At 41.3% G+C, this 18,216-nt stretch overlaps 1 protein-coding gene across 5 annotated transcripts in view; it reads right to left on the reverse strand.

Annotated features, from left to right (window-relative positions):
- SLC25A21 (solute carrier family 25 member 21) overlaps positions 1-18,216 on the reverse strand; it is a 439,143-nt gene that overhangs the window by 148,202 nt on the left and 272,725 nt on the right. The gene's annotated exons all lie outside the window — the stretch shown is intronic.

Consider the following 18,216-nt stretch of genomic DNA (forward strand, 5'->3'; position numbering starts at 1 on the left):
TGGGGTTGGAATGCTAGTTCCACCACTAAGCTACGTAACCAACGACAGCACTTACCTGTGCTGGGTCTAAAACTAAGAATATTGGAGCATGAAATGAAATTATGTATGGAATTATGTTAAATTTTATATTTTAGTTTATTATTATTATGGCATGAATTAAATGTTCATTCTTTTCCTTTTAGGAACTTTGAGTAAATGAGATTTCCTTTTCTCTTTTTATGAAGAACTAACATAGTAAGGCTTGAATTTCTTGAAGTATAATCGAAGTATCAACATCTCCTTGATTTGTCTACTATATGTGCTACATGAGGATTTCAAAAATATCAGTTGTCTCTCTCATGAAGACATTACCCTTCTTAAAAAAAACAAAAACAAAAACAAAAACTACTGGGTACGTTCTAACCGGAAAATACACAGAGCTAAACACAAAAGCACAGCTCAGGTCTCAATTATCTCGGCAGAAGTAACTTTAGGGCTTGAAATTCTATAAGAATTACTTAATGAGTTTTATTATACCTCTTCTATCCATTCTTGACAGTCCTGCCTCAAATGGACAAAGTCCTCCAGAATTCCCAGCTGTCCCCTTTGGCTGGAGGCTTCTCTGGTCTCTCAGGTTGTAATCTCAGAATCATGCTGTATTTTTTTCGCTTTCCTTCCATTCCCTGATCGTCACTTTCCCTCAATTTTTCATTCAAATATCTTTCAGGTTTGTCTTTCCTCTCCATTTCCATTGATTTCTTAACACAAGGTCTATCCTAACTCAGAACCATACGCATTTATTGACTCCAGTCTCTTTACTTGCTTTTATTTGCAACTAACAGTCTTCCTAAAATACCACTTTCACCTAATTAATACCCTGCTCAAGAACTTATGATGGCTCCTCCTTGCCTAGTCCATCAGGACCAAACATGTGTGTCTTGGGTTCAATATCGTCCATAATCCATTGCCATCACACCTGTCATTCTAGTTTCTGCTTTTCTCCAAACCATCTCGTCTGTCCAGGTGAGAGAGGCGGAGGCACTGACCCCCGACTGCTCTGCCATCCCTCCCTTTGTGCTGTCTCTGTGCTCCGTCTTCTTGGAAAATTCTCTTACCATGTCTCTTATCTAAATCTTACACAAAGCCAGAAACCTTGCCTGAAGACCTGGGAGCTCTCTCTCTTCTCTGAGGTCCATTTAGATTAGCACCAAATTTTCTTTTAATTTTTCCACACATTTTACCTCCCTAAATAAACTGTAAGCTCCTAGGGGATCAGGTGGTGCGGGAGATGTGTCCTATTTTTTATGCACCCCCTCAGCCCAGAATCTATACTCAAACACCTGACTCAGTGATAGAACAGCTGCTGGAGCACCGGATTGCTGGTTGCCTAGCCAGCCTTCTTTCTCCTCTTCTTCTGTATAAATTCTCTGATTTTATTTGGGGCAACAGTGTGCCCAGGGGAAAGACTACACTTCTTAACCTTTCATGCCACTCGGTGAGGTGCTGGCAGAAACTATCAGGTGAGGCTCCCCGGAGACTACTTTCAAGGTGCCTGACTCACCTGGGAAGCATGTTCTTTTTGCTTGGAAGCTGGATGTACAGTGGAGTTCTGGCAGCCATTTTGCACTGACTTTGCAAAGGATGGAAGGCACAGACAAAGGACAGAGAAGCCATAAGACAGAGGAGCTTGGGTCCCAGATGATACTGTAGGACTACACTCCTGATTTATTTGGGAAAGAGGGCTGCCTATTACTTACAGCTAAATGCAATTGCTAACTTATATTGGTGCCAATAAAGGAGAAAGAGGCTTGGGTATATGGTAGCATAAAGTGAGGAGAAAATCACAATCCTTGGTATAAGCAGGAAAAGAATAAAGTATGAAAGCTTTAAAAATTGAGTAGAAAGACATGATGTATCAAGGGGCACAGCCACCTGGCAATCCCATCCCAGTGCTACAGAAGTAGAAATTTGGGCTGGGGGAAGCAGGAAGATGTGGGGTTGGGGGACCGATGCATCAGGATCCATTATTCTCAGGGGGCTGACCCTAGATATTAAGAGGAAAGAAACTGCTAGGTGACATGTTTGGCACCATATGGGTGGGGGCCTGGCTAATACTATAAAGAAATACTTAGTTAAAAAATTCTTATGTCAAGTGATGACAATCATAACAGCTATCAGCTCAGTGTGAGCATCCTGTCAGGTGGGATATTGCATGCTGAAAGCTCCAGGGCTGATGTAAGGAAGGCAAGGCTCTCAGGACTTCCCTGTTCACACCACTGACAGAGCAGCAGAGGCCACTCATTTTGCCCATCAGTGTGCAATGCGCTTTGCCTACATAATTTTTATTTAGTTATTAAAACAATCCTATGAGGTAAATATTATAAATCTCCTTTGTAAAACTCATCTAGAGCCACCAGTTTTAACATTTTGCCACACGTTTTTTTCTCCCCCCCACTCCAAATTTGTGTGTGCGTATCAATAGATATAGATACACAACATGAAGATTTTGCTGAATCACTTGATATGAAGTTGAAGACATCATGACATTTCACCTCCAAATACTTCAGAATATATCTCCTAAGAACAAGGACATTCTCCAACATAACCAAATGCCATCATTTCATTCCCAAAATTTAGCATTGGTACAATAATAATATCTAATATTCAGAACACATGCAAATTTCCCCAGTTGTCCCAATAACATCCTTTGTAGTTTATTTGCTGCATCCAGTACCACATATTACTTTCAATTGTCATGTCTCTTTAGTATCCCTTAATCTAAGAGAGTTCCCTGACCTTTTTTTGGGTCTTTCAAGACCTTGACCTTTTTGAAGAATGTAGACCAGCTGTTTGTAGAATGTCCCACAATTGGAATTGGACTGACTGATTGGTTCCTTAGAGTTTTTAGGTTAAAGATAAACATTTTTGATGAAAAATACTAAATAGCTGATATTGTGTCCTTTTCATACGTCACATCAGGAGGCACACAATGTCAGTTTGTCCCCTTACAAGTGGGCAAAGCTCCAGATTTTAGTGCTTAACAGTATTAAAGAAATCAGCTATTTCAAAGGCATCTAACTTATTAGCAGGCAGATCCAGCACTAACCGAGTTGGTAACAATTTACTCAGCATTCATTTTCTTGTCACACCTTAAGAACACATCTTTTCTAATTTACAATTCCCTTTCTGTTAGAGAAATAAGAGTATTTTCTTATTTCTGACAAGTTTTCTGTTAAGGAGAATTGCTCCTGCTCCAGACAATGTGCGGACACAGCATCACTCACTGTTGGCTTCCATGTGCCCTTGCTAGAAACTGGGTGCAGGTGAGTACCAGCAACGCCAGCAGCGCACAAGGGAAGGCCCCAGCAAACCAATCACATAAAACTGCACTGTGCAGAGAAGGTGTGAGGAAGAGACGAAGCTAAATCTGAAATACAGTCCTTGGGTACTCAATAGTTTCCATTTCATCTTACCTAATGAGGCAGGAGTTAAAATGTTGACCTGATCAGAGTCAGATGGACGCCTTCGAGGAGCGGGACCCCCACTGCCCTCCTGTCCCGACACCCTTTGTTACCTCCAAGTGAGCTGAGACCAGGCTGTGAACCATGTAAATAGAAGGCTTCCAGGTTAATGAAAAGCTTCAGCACCATTCCAAAATCTGGACAGAGGGTCAGGCTGTCTCCTAATCCAAAGAAACTTCACGCGGCTCAGTAATAAAGTTTAATGAATGCTGGTCATTTTGAATCATGAGCCTGAGAGACTGGCCAAGGGCTAATAGTTTCCTTACAGCATCTCTTCTTTAGCCGGGACATAGCAAGTACTTGAAAGCTGCATAGGAAGCCGGAGTCGTACGTGAAATGTGCTATTCCACATGCCCAAATCCAAGGGGAAGTTTTTGAAAAGGGCAGTAAACATTTCTCACAAGCTGATGTTTTTATTAGGTGATGGCGTGCTTTGTGCCACATTTCATTAATTATCTGCAAAAGGAACTTTCTTTCAACGCCGTGTCAGATTTGACCTATTGCAATCATGTAACATTGTATAAAGCCAGGCAGCAAAGTAGCTTCTCCATCTTTCTAGGGGCACATCCATGTAAGGCAGGCGAACAATCTAACTAAAACTGACCCTGGAAAAATTCACATCTCCCAGCCAATCAAACATGGATTTATTTTACATTAATTTTAAAATCTGACTATCCTAATTGCTTAGAAGAGCAACATAGAAATGGATGGCTTTCCGCAAAAAGTATGTACCATTTTCAGACTGCATGAAAAGCCATATAGAAAAATGTAATGATCAAATGCTACTTTTTGCAGATGGATACAAACTTTATATCCTTGAGATTCATTTTAAAATATAGTAGAAATTATACTCCAGTTACCTAGTACATGGACTTAGATATGCCATAAGTCAAATCATATTCTGAAAATGTTCTTGCTTACACACAGCAGAAGTCTAAAATGTGCCAAACCATGTAAGAGGCACTGGGATTTTCAGGAATGCAGAGAACTTTTCCACCTTTTTAAAAAAGCTCGAGTTGAACTATTTCAAATAAAACTTCTGTAGAAGAATATGATACAACTGATGGCCAAATGATCATATTTGCCGCAAACTCCTTTTTCAACAAACAGGAGTAGCTATTGGCTTCCAGCTATTCTTGTAAGACAATTAGCTAGGATTTTAGACATTCTCTTGACAGGCAAGTCTGGGAATTCAATGTAAATCTAGATTTGAAGATTTATGAGGTGGAATATTGTGATCACACACTAGCGCTTCTCCAGTTTTCCAGAGATCATAATTCCTGCCTCTGTTTATTATTCAGTTTATGGTTGGAGCATAAGAAATGATTCATTTTTAATGCGATAAATGTTTAGGGGTTGGTTTGAGGGAAATAAAAGTTTATAGTCGAGCACTGGACATGGATAGTAAAATGGAGAGTAAGGCAATATATTTCTAAAACACAGTGATTAGGATATTTATTTGCTCCTTTATACCCAGGGCTCCAGTGAAGAGTGACTGATAGTGTTTACTTTTAAACCCCCAAACTGCATTACTCTGCTGTGAAACTTTCTAGAAGGAATTTAAATTTTCTTGAAAAATTCAAACTACTACTTTCGAGTTGTGAAAGGAATTTATAATTCCTTGCATGTAGACAGCATTACCTCTATAAAAAGCACCACAGAGCAAGATGTTATCAAAACAAAGAACTCTGAACCATAAGAACTTACAGTCAGTGAAAAAAAAGTAATGCTTAGAAACACATGATAGTCTCCATTATTCGGATTATCTCTACCTCAAGCCAGACTTTTGTTTAATTCATGTAGCTATCTATCCATCTCATCATTCAACAAAAATGTATTGAGCACATACTAAGTGTCAGCACAGTTCTAATGCTAGTGACATGTGAGTGAGAAAAGAAAGTCTGTGGCCCCGATGAGTTCACATTCCAGGCAGGGAGATTAACGATAAACAAATAAGCAGATCCTTGATCCCTTTCCACAACTCCCAAATCCAGATGCTCAACACATCTGAAAACCACGTTTTCCCCCTAAGTTTGTGGCAAATTCATTTGGTGGCAAATCTTTACTGAAACAAAGTGAGGTTCTCTGAAGTCTTCCATTTAGTGTGGGTGTGTATATGTTTAGCTGCAGAATTACTACATTTGATTATGAAGTGCTGCCCCAGACCCTCCTGGGCTGTGTGTAATACACATGATAAGTAAGTGTACCATATCACTTTTATAAAATACAAAACTTTCTGAATTCTGAAACATATCTGTCCCAAGAGGTTTTTTTAAAAACAGTTTTATTGAGGTATAATTGATATACAAAGAACTGTACCTATTTAATGTATACAATTTGATGAATTTGGACATACGTAAACACCCGTGATACCATCAGAACGATCACGGCAATGGACATACCCAATACCTCTCAGAGTTTCCTTGTGTCCTTCTGTTTTTGTTTTTGTGGTAAGAACACAAGATATCTACCTTCTTAAATTTTGAAATGCACAATACTGTTATTGCTAACTATAGGCACCATATTGCACAGCAGATCTCTAACACTATTCATCTAGTGTAACTGAAACTTTATATTCACTGAACGGCAACTCTCCATTCCTCCCCACCCCCAAACCCTGCAACCACTACTGTCTTCTCGGCTTCTGTGAATCTATTTTAGATACCTCATATAAGTGGATTCATGCAGTATTTGTCCTTCTGTGACTGGCTTATTTCATTTAGCATAATATTCTTTGGGTTCATGCATGTTGTTGCAAATGGCAGGATTTCCTTTTTTAATGCTGAATAACATTCCATCGCATGTATATGCCACATTGTCTTTATCCATTCATCTGTTGGTGGACATTTGGGTTGTTTCCATATCTTGGCAATTGTGAATAATGCTGCAATGAACACGGGAGTGCAGATATCTCTTCAAGGTCCTGATTTCAATTCTTTTGAATACATGCTGAGAAATGGGATTGGCAGATCACATGGTTGTTCTAGTTTTAATTTTGGGGGGAGCCTCCATACTGTTTTCCATAGTGGAAAACATAGCATTATTTTCATTCCCACCAACAGTATACGAAAGTTTTGGTTAAGGAATTTAGATCTGTATACCGTAACATCAGAAGGGAATGAATAGATGCATGGATGAATAAATAGATGTTTAGAATTATTTCTTTTCAGGTGAATCTGCTAATTCCATTGAAATACTCAGCCATCAGTAAATTTATACATTTTGTAATGTCTGCAACCTAAACCCAGGTTACTGGCTCTAATGTTCACTGGTTCATTTATTGGTACCTACTCTGACTACTAAGGAGACTAAAATGAATAAGGCATAGTCGTCATCTTTGTAAACTACAGTCTAATAGGGGAAATAGATATGAAAACAGAAGAATGTCCCACACTGTGATAAATGCCACAATCACCTTATTCTGCCCAGGAGAACTGGGCAGAGGAGGTGACATTTGAGGAGCATTGAAAGATGAGTAGGTGTTTGCCAGGCGGAGAAGGTGAGAGAGGGCCCTCCAGGAGGTAGATTTCTATGTTCAAAGGCTCACAGAATTTGAGACGGGCACGGCATGTTTGAAGAAAAGGTGAGAAGGTCACCGTGGTGGTAGCGACGGTGCGCGGGGGTAAATAGCTATGAGGTAGAAAACACTGGAGCCATTAGAGGGCCTGTCTGTGGCTTTGCAAAGGAGCTTACAGGATTTTTATAGGATGTTTTCAGGCATGAGGGTGAGTGAAATACTCAGCTTTTTGCTTTGTTTCATTTATTGTTCCAGGAAGCTTACTGTGGAAGCAGTACAAAGGTTAGGTTTGAAGAGGGACCAAGAATAGAAGGCAGGCCTGCGGGAAGGGGTGGTAAAGGCTGAAGTGGGGCAAAGGCTGTGGGGGCGGAAGGGGAGGATTTAAGAGACATTTCCAAGGCAGACCTCAAAGGGTGTGGTGACCAATGGATGTGTGCAGTGAGGCAGAGGGAGGAGTCGGAGTGTCTAACCTGGAAGGTAGGTGGGGAGAACCAGATGGAGAAAAAGTCCCTAAACGGAGAAAATCATCAGGTGTTGCTAAATATTATCCATCAGTTCCCAGATGTTCCCCTTTTTAAGTTATCACTCTACCTCTAAAGGGGCAATAATATTCTGTTTTACACAACTTTGGACTCTATACATAATGTACAGTAAGGTTAGACATTTCTTTCTTGTACTTAGGGACTTTCCAGTGGGACAAGCAAAAGAATTAGACATTAGTATATTCTCCATACTGTCAAGGCCCAGATTTGTTTCCAGTGTCATAAATCATCATAATTAACAACCTTTCAACCAAATGGATCCCAAAGCACTTTCCAAATTATGCAACTCTGGAGGTGAATGGCCTCAGCTGTCCAACAGCTGTCAGCAGCACTCTGCAACGGAGACAGAACAAGAGGGAGGATGCGGAATCTCCATGGGGCTCCTTGCAGCATTTAGGTTTGTGGAATGCAATTCCTCAAAACGGAACTTGGCTCACAACAGGGTCTCATCTACTCTTGGTAGAAATGCAGTAAGCCATTCTTATCCCCAAATGGTCAACGGATTTCTTTTTCTTACAAAAGATACCTGTGAATGGAATCAATACCAGTGCTTTGCCTGAGAAAATCAGTTATCTATTTCAAATTATGTTTCTTATTTTGGTAATGGCTTCCTTACGAGTTGATCAGGACATAGTTGGTTCAAGTGGAATCTCGTTTCTTTCTCACATATTAAGAGATCAATAAACAATTGTGGAACTGAACTGAATCAGGCTTTCTGGAATTTCACGTGCTCAAATCCACTCCATTCTTTTCATCTGAGTTTAGGGTTTTTGAGGGGCTATCTTTTTAACCTGATCAAATTCTCACTTTTCATTTCTCACCCTGTTGGTTCAGGCCCAGCTGATCATAGCAAACCCCCTAGAATATTCTCTTAATTCTGTGCTCTTCCAACTGAGGAAGACAGGGGATTTGCAAAGTTGTAAAATCTATGTGGTGAATAATCTTGCAGCGTCTAATTTATTCTAAGATTTGGGATAAATACTAAAATTGATATATTATCTTGTACAATGTATATAACATTAAAACAAACCCTAAAGATAAAATATGGGAGCCTGAGTTTGCTGTGAATTCCTCAGGTCCATCCCTGGACAGTAGTCCTCTCACTCCTCTCTCTCCCCATCTGCCCAGCTGTATTTGTTCCCCTGTCACTTGATATGGAGAGGACTTTGGGGAATAATTTTATGAGACATTGCCATAATAAGTACTTTTATTTTTAAAGTGTGGCTCTTTTGGACAGCAGAGAGATGAATGACACATTTTTGAAATGACATCCCAATTCAACAAATCTGATGTTAAGGAAATAACACTAATAAAATGGGCTTATATATATATATATATATGTTTCATAATCAGCATAAACTATCAATACTAGTCTGAGAATAATTCAAAACAATCTAACTCCAGTTGACATAAATTATTTTATCAATACCATTCTAAAAGGAGAAGTAAGAACTTGGTTCTTTTCATATCAATTCAATGAAATAAAGGTTTCTATATTGCCTATCACATAAAAACCACTCAGCTAATAACTAAGTGATACAAAGCAAAGTAAGATAGAAATGGCATTTCTGATGCTCTAGGCTATGCTAATATTTGGGACAGTCTGTCCCTATCTCTGGTAGATCTTGAAAATCGTTACCCAGAGCTTATTTCCGCTCAAACTCATGCAGAACTGTAATGGACGCATTAGCATCTGTTATCACGCTCAGGTAATTTTTCAGAATCAATGGCTTAGGTTTTTTTAAAAGTTGAACTTCTTTTGAAAAGTTGAACTAAGAAACTTACTTCCAGTTACTTGTTAATTCACTGGTTAATTAATTAGTCTACCCATGAGTTCAAATCTTTATTGTTCTCCAGCTACATGCCTGTCTCTGGGGATCGAGTGAATGAGGTATAGCTCCTACAGCCACAGAAGTTCCAGTCTTGTGTGGATACAGGCGAGTGGACAGGTAACTGGCAATACGTCCTGTACGAAGCGTTGTGAGGAGGGAAAGTTAGGGGAGGCCCACAGTGACAGGTGGGTACTTGACCTTGCATGTGAGGGGAGAAGGCCTTCCAGAGGAAGTCATGTGTAAACACAGATGGAAAAGATGAGGAGTTAGCCAGGGGAAGGGGAAAGGAATGAAGTGGAGGGAAAAAAAGGTTCTAGACAGAAGAGCCAGCATGGGCAAAGGCAGAGGGAAACCAGAGAGTGGTGTTTGGCACAGAGTTCAGGAGGGAGAATAGCCAGATGTGACAGCCCTATGAACAGAGCTGAGGAGTGTGGGCTTTATCCTGAGGATAAGGGGGATATGAGCCCCAAAGATAGGAGTGGAGTCTGAACTTTATCTAAACAGACGTTATCCTGACTCCCTGGCTCAGAACGCAAGCAAGATATTCATACACGCTTCCAATCACACCGATCCATATTTGCAGAGAAGTAATGATTGCTGCCAATGACTGACTTTTGCCAGAAATCGCATGGCATTTTACATATATCGTAGTATCAAATACAACTATTCCATTAGTTGGATATCATGACCTCAATTTTACAGATTTGAAAACTGGGGATCAGTTTAGTAATTGGTCAAGTCACGCTGTTACTAAGTTGTAGAGTCAGGATTCGAACCCAGGCCTGTCTTGATCTAAACCTCCAATTCTTTCCACCCCTTAGCTTGCCAGCCACAGAAAGCAGCAGATGAAGATGAAAGGAAGGTCCTGCCTGCAGTCTCTGTTAAGAAAAAGGCTTATGATCACAAAAAGCTGCTTAATCAGAACTCAAATTTTCTTTCAATCTGTCAAAAATGATGTTCACCAGGCTACCTTGTAACCACCCTGGAAAGCTGACTGGTAGTTCATTGCTTTGTTAGAACGTCCTACTTTCTCCTCATTGCCTGTACTCTCCAGGCATCTCATGGAGCCGCAGCACAGGGCACAAAAGCCTCCTCAAACCTCTGAATGGGTTTTAGCACCATTCAGCCAAAAAGGAGAGCAGGGATTCAGCATCTATTTAGGAAGCAATATTTTGGCCTTGATTATGCTCCATGGGACTCCTTCACTCACAACTAGAAATTCCAACTTAATGCGTAACACAGGGAGTACACAGAGGGACCATGCGGGTGACAGAGAATCCTGTTTTCTACCTATTCTTCCCCTCTACTAAAAATGTTAGGAGTGGAAATGGTGATTAAAAATTATAACATTCTACAGTCCTTTTTAAATAGGAGATACAATTTAAGATTTTAAAGTGCAGCATATGCTCTGTGTAGGGAATTGCTTGGTATCTCTATTTACCGGAAAATATTCTTACTATGAACAAGCTAATAGATGCTGGTGTCATTAACAGTTTATTAAACATAGTCTTTACCATGCACAAAATAAAGTATGTAAGATAACCTGGGAGCCATATGTGTCACATGATTTGTTAGGGCCCAATCACACCTAATTCCAGAAGAAAAAGAGGCAAGCAATTAAGGGAGAGTTTGGTCAGCTTCTGTTCAACCGAGGACGGAAACCTGCACAGCTGGAGACAATTCTGAGCAAATTGATCAGAATTCCTTTACCTTAACTGGAGCCTGGCTAACAAGTTGATAGCCATGAGTTTCTATAACCAAGCAGCAAGAATTTAAGAACCCAGAAAGGCAAGTCACCTTGGAATATTCAATAGTTCTAACTTGCGTCATTTTAAGGAGCAGGGACACCTGTTAGCTTGGAATGAGGCAGGTTATTTTTTTATGAAAAACATAATTTTCTAGGTAACAAAATGCTCTATTCAGAGAATTAATCAGTTGACTGGTACTGATTATAAAATAAGCTGACAAACTAGAAAGAAACCTGGACTAGGAAAATTACGGAAATTAAGACTCTCAATGTCTGATACCTGGGTATTCAGAATGTTGTGTCTCCTATAAAAAAAGAGACTTACATTTTAATGTGTGTTCTCCAAATGAGCAGCTAAGATCTTCTCTGAGTTGTTAATTCCCCAGAGCCCCACGCAGGGTTGCTTTACCTGTGCTGACGCTTGCTCACTCGCTTGCCAACATGCTGACCATGTCCAAAAACCAGTCTTTTCCTGGGACAGACCGGCTACCTTAAGGAGGTTCCCCCAATTCCTGAATAATGAACATGGTGCTCTGGAAGGATACCAAGCATATTAAACATTTGGAAGAGTTAGTGAAAAGAGTTACATATTTTTTTAATAATAAAATAGATCTACCTCCCCCCAACCTTATGATTATTTTTGCAGTTGCAGACTTTAACTCAAAGCCAAAAAGTACTGGAAGCACTTTCATTGCTATCCAAATGAGCATGCTACGTATCCTTTCCTTTATTGCACGGAGCAGGAAGGGCCTACCCAGCAAAAACACCTACACGCAGAACCCTAACAAAACGGTGATAAGGTTCAATCCACTCCCACGAGCCAGCAGAATGGAACCTGGTTAGTTTGCTTTAGCATCAAAACACTCTTCCTGGATTCTACATCTTTTCTTAACTATACTGTTGCTATTTAGAAAAAAAAAAAACCTAACAATTAGACACACCTGCTTAAAGTGCCCTGCGCTCTGTTCACACTTCATGGTGTATCTTAAAGTGACAGCATATTAAAATGTCAATGCAATTCCTGTGCATTATGTAGCCATAACAGCTGAAAGCACAATTAGAGTTCCTAGCATTATGTAACCGGACTTGACTCATTTAGAGTGCTAAAAATTCATACATTACATGAAAAACGTAACTTTCATAAGATTATAAAAACTAGAAAAACAGAAGTATGTCTTCACATAAACTTACAAACTCCGATTAGCATTTTTGTTTGTGTTTTTAGAGCATGGTCATAATATTCTTTGGGAGTCTACCACCATGTGTTAGCATAAAACATGGAAATTTTGGACAAGAAAATTGTCACTCTAATATTTCCAAGACAAACACCCCGCTAGCCATATTCAGCTTTCTATATATATATTAAAAAACCATACAGGAAACACTCTTAAAATTTTACATGGAAACCAAATATACTGAATTTGAATATAATGAATATCATAAACATGAAATGGGATCAAATTGCTTCCATGTACTGAAAAAGGAAAATTGTAAATCTGTTAGAACACATATCCCTGGTAATAAATTGTGACATTCTTATTGTGAAAACCAGGAGTGGCTCAGCAGAGCACTTACACTGGAAGACGGTCTCACTAGCCAAAATAAAATAGAATATTACAGAGGAATTTGGCACTGAAACCAAAACAACAACTGTTCAAGGGGAAATAGTATAATTAAATTATTTGTTTGAAAACTGTAATGATAAGATATGAATCACATATTCCAGACAAATGTTTGGCAGTGCTCTACCGCCATTAAAATCTCCCAGAGACAATCCTAGAATTGCAGAATCTGAGAGGCTGTCCGAGTGGATGTTGCACTCAAGTGAAGCGTTTCACAGCAGCTTGTCTGGACACTGCTCAGCAGAACGCTACACCCTTTCAATTTATTGACCTCTTATAAACAAACACTCAGCCCTCTCTGAAGTACGGTGTGGCTAGCACACACTGTTTTTTTATATCCGAGCATTCATTTTAACTTCTAGAAATCATTTCCTCATTTTCTAAGCAGCCCCAGGACCAGCTCGAGTCCCTCACCTCCCAGGACTCCTGCTCCCAGCGCAGGTCATCAGCAGCCAGTTCCTGCGCAGGGCCTGGCTGCTATCTGGCTCCTCCTTGGCCCATTTGGACAAGCAAGCATGCACTTACTCCCCGAAATAATTGGTTATACGGGGAAATGCGCTTTGACGGCGGCAGTTGCTCCAGCTTGGCTACTCTTGGCTCTGCTGGACCAGTGACAAATGCCACAGCTTTTTAATGGTCTGATCCCTGGGACTTTCATCAGCCAACACCCTATTTTTCAGAGGTCTTAGGTGTCCTCTGAGACCCTCCAACAAACACTGCTGCATTATGCATCTAGTGCTTTTGTTCCACTTGGATTAGAGAGCACAGTCCATATATTGTCTTATTTTTTTCCCTCTTTTATACAAAAGTAGGTGGGGTGAAAATCTTTTAAACTATAGAAACCAGAAGTTATGTTTAAATGTTCATTTCAACTCAGGTTTGACAACTGGTGGGGTGTGATGTGGCCTGTGTACATTTAAAGCAATATTTAAAGTTGGGATGTATCATGCCTTTACTTACTCATTCCTTCAGTTAGCACTTATATATCTTATATCTCTTTGGGACCAGGCACAGTGCTAGATGTTAGAAGTACAAAGATAAATGTGACATAATACCATATTTTAACAGAGGAGACTACAAAAAGGTAATAATATGATGTGAAACATGCACATTATATACATTATAGGCACACACATGCACATATGCACACGTGCACACACAGAGTTTTATCCAGTGTCAGAGAAAGGAATGGTTCATTCCACCTGGAGATGTAGAAATGGATTCTCAGAAGTAGTTATATTTGAGTTGAGGCTTGAAAGATGAGAGAATTTCCCCAAGGAGAAGCTGCATGAGAGTAATCATTGTGAATACAAATGGTGTCTGTAGTACTGAACACAGAAAATTTAAGATGGGAGAAGGAAGCCTTAAAACAAATAGCTTCTTCATCTGTAGCTGCCTCACTGTTGGTAAGTCAAATACCAATCCAGAAAGGCCCAATGTATAGAGTCAGAGTGCCTGGTTTCGAATCCTGGCTCTCTCCTGAGCTCATTCCTGGACTTCTCTAAGTTCCAGGTTCCTCATCTGTAAAATGAGGATAACAGCGCTTCTTTCACGGACTTGTTGGAAGGACCGAAACAGACAACCTGGTAAAGAACAACACATAGTACATAGTAAATGCTCGATAAGGAGTTGCTAACGATTTTTATTATTATTATCACTATTACATGTGCTTACAGGTCATGTTTGGGAAGTAATAAATGACAGCCTGGTGCAGACAGCATGTATGTGCATCCCAGTCAGCAGATACAGTGGATTCTGAGAAAGGTAGGCGGGTCCTCTGGGAAAGGCTTCGTATGTCACGCTAAGGAATCTGGACTTAATGTCATCAACAAAGGGAACCATAGATGGTCTACAGTTCAGTCAAGCACCTGCTAAGAAACCTACATCATACAGAAACCTGCCACGTAGGAGGGTAATCGGTGTCTTTTGCATTTTCTAGGGCATGAGGCAGGGGAGGCATTTTGCCATCCTTGGGAACTATCAGGGGGAGAGATGGAGGCAGTTTGTCCGAGGTGCAAACACTAAGGGGGTGCATTATCTGTGGAGAATTTTTTTTTAAATAATAGACCTTGGCTTCTTTTTTATTATCACCATGCCCTTGCAATTTTGAACACTATCAGTGATAAAATGTGTTCCTCCCTGCTGGGCAAGCGGCCCCCTCGGTATACCAAAGCTTAGGAGTTTGTTTTGTGAAATCTGAGAAGGATTAACAAGGACCCAGAAGCTGGGTTCCCATTAGTACTTCCTGACACTTAGGCATGGGTTAATTCAGGAGCAGGAAGTGGGCCTGAGGAGCAAACAGCCAGACAGAAAGTTCTAGTGGGACCAAGGGGAAAGGAAAAGTTTGGGGTATCTTCCAAGGAGAAGAGGTCAGAGGGGAAGGCATCAACAAGGAGATCCTGGGAAAAAGAGGCCAAATCACACGGGACGGCGGGCCTGATGAGGAAGACACAGACACAGAGAAGGCTGAAAACAATATAGCTGCCTATTCCGTAGGCCAAGTGCCAATCCAGAAAGGTCCAGCCCAGTGATTTTTCAGGAAGACCAACATCAGAATCACATTGTCAGAAATGCAGATCATTGGTCCCAACCCAGACTGGCTGAATCAGTAACTCTGGGATGCAGCCCAGGCATTTGTGTTTTAACCTGCCCTCCAGGTGATTCGGACACATGCTAAAGTTTGAGAATCACATATTTCTCTGTCTGCAGAGCAACTCCCCAAATGCAAAGGCATAAATACTACGTCTTCTGGGTTGTGATATCATATTCTGATGCCTCACTGGTATGTGTGACATTTATCACATATCAATACTTATATTTATGCCTATTATTCCTGAGACACGTGGATTCGTTCCTTTATTTAGCCCACCGATTCTCAATGGAGGTGGAGGGTGATTTTGGCCCCCATGGGGTATTTGGCAATGTCTGAAGAATTTTCGCTTGTCATGCTGGGAAAAAGATGCTACTGGTATCTAGTCAGTAGAGACCACAGATGCTCCTAAAATGTTCTACAGGACAGACCCCCCACAACAAAGAATTAACCAGCCCAGAGTGTCAATAGAGCCGAGGTTGAGAAACCCTGGTTAACCTTACAAAGAAAGAGGTTTCTTTAGGAGTCCCATGAAGCTGGGGGAAGGGAAAAGCAAGGTGGGGAAGTCGGCATCCAATGTGGTGTCTTTGAACACAAATCCCCACTCGTGTGGGGAGGAATGTTTACTGAGTGGTGACTGACTCTGTTTATTGTTGGTCCGTAAAGGAAGTCGGAGCTTTATGACCCTAACCAGGAACTGCTGGCTTTGTCTGCTCTCCCTCTCTTGAGCTTGTCTTTCTGTATATTGTTTCTACCCTGACTTCATTCTTTGATTCCAAAGCAGTCAGGCCAGTCCTGATCTGGAGCTCAAGCTAAGCCTTGAGTCTTGGCTGCTCAGACATGGCTTGTAAGAAGAGAGGGGGGATTTGAGAGACTGCTAGTTCTGGTAGTGGGCGCTGGGCAGACAACCTCACTCAAATGCTGAAGTCAAGATACCCTCCCTCCTTAAACTGGGAGAATCCAGTGGAAAGGGGGCCACTGGCACCACTTTGGAGCGATCTGCAGCTAGTGAGGGCTGCACCAGACACAGGGGTTGACTGATACGTGGACCTGGCACGTTGCTGGCACAGCAGAGGCAGGCACACAGGGCTATTCATTGAGTGAATTCAGCTAGAATCTGAAGGACGCAGGAACTGGGCTTTATTGTGGGGTAGAGGGATGGGAAGGAGACAGATCTATGGAGACTGGAAGCTGGACACTGAAAGCATGTCCCCCACAGAAAACGTAGACTCAGATGGAAAGAACAAGTGAGAGTCACAAATATCTGGCTTTTTTTTCATGTAATCTGGGGGAGGCTTGTCCACTCTACTGCCCCAGGAAGTTCACTGCTGGTGCAAAAGAACATTTAATTCCTGTGAACAACTCTTGGCATCTTTTACTCAATGATTTTTACAGCCCTCACATTTCCATGGGGTCTTTTGGCATTTACCACTGTTTGATGACTCTATAATGCACTCCAGTAGCCAAATGGAATACAGTTCTACTTTCATGTTAGGAAATTCTTTGCATTTAATGTCTAAGGCGTGCTTTGCCTTGTGCCTGCGGTCTGGATCTGCCTGGGTTTGGGTCTCTCAACTGCAGTGGAGACGGGCAGATGAAGACTCCTCTGGTGAACAGGACCCACGCTGGAAGCTCACTTCCTAAAAGACACCGAGCCAGAAAGTGAGAGGCCCTTGGATGGAAACACCTTTCAGGCAGCGCCACGGGCGCCTTTATTTAAACAGGTGACCTTGCCGAGAGGGGCTCCAGATCCCATTACCGACTGCCCGGTGTAGAGGCAGATTTGTTTTATGAGCTCTCAAGGCACACATGGGGGGTCAGGCACAAAGATGGAGAACGCTCGCTGAGACCTTGCTCCTTGATGTAAAGAAAAGAAAATTCTGCAGAGGTTTTTTGAGAACGACGACCTATCGGTAAATGGTCAGTGAGCGAAGTGGTCATCCTTCAAGTCAAGTCTTAAATTTACTTTATCTAGGGGGATGAACAAGAGTATTGGCTATTTCAGCCCTTCCGCTTCCTTCAGGGAATGGGGAAAAGAGGAGAACAGCTGCTTGGATCTGAAGCAGTTGAAGGGTCAAATATGGCTCCCCCCGGCGGTGCTGACATCACTTAACTCTCCCCACGGGAGGGACACCGGCCACATTTGCTGGGCTGGGCGGCCACAGGCCTAAAGATGGGCCGGCTGCAGCTCCCATTTTGTTTCTCCTTGAGCACCTACGGGGTCAACAACTGCAAGTGAACATTGCAATTAAGCCTCTAAAACTTTGTTTTTATTGGCTTTTTGAGGAAAATTTTTTTTTTCTACAATTTATGAAAACATAACATAGCCAGTAAGTTAAAATGTGAATGTGTTTCGAACTTTGCATAGTCATTAGGCTAATCATTAGTCATTTGTGGTTGACAAGGAGGGTTATAATTTGACACCTGGCAAAAATCAAGCGAATTTCAGAGAACTTAGAGCTGGGAAATGAGATGGAAAAAAACACCCTTTTTCCCTAGGAGGTCCCATGAAGTAACGTTTGCAAACCGCTTCTCTCTCCATAGACGTGAACGGCCAGGGATTCGGGGCTGTGATGTCTCTCCATCTCTGACTGCTGGACAACCCCCACCCCAGAGTCTTGTAAGCACTGGCCAAAGAATCCGACTCAGAAGGTTCCCAGAAGTGAACCTCTGGGAGTTAAGAGAAAGAGATAAATCACTTCTCAATCTGATGCTGAAGCAACAAGAGACCACCAGACAGTTTCAGTGTCAATCCTGAAAATATTTTCTGAAACATCACAGAGTCATGGGAGAGAGGCGTTTTACAATGACAGAATCCTTACTTCCTAACTTCTCCACAAAATTCCAGACTTTCTTCTGCCCACTC

The sequence above is a fragment of the Equus asinus genome, chromosome 2 (assembly GCF_041296235.1).
Source record: "Equus asinus isolate D_3611 breed Donkey chromosome 2, EquAss-T2T_v2, whole genome shotgun sequence".
NCBI lineage: Eukaryota > Metazoa > Chordata > Mammalia > Perissodactyla > Equidae > Equus > Equus asinus.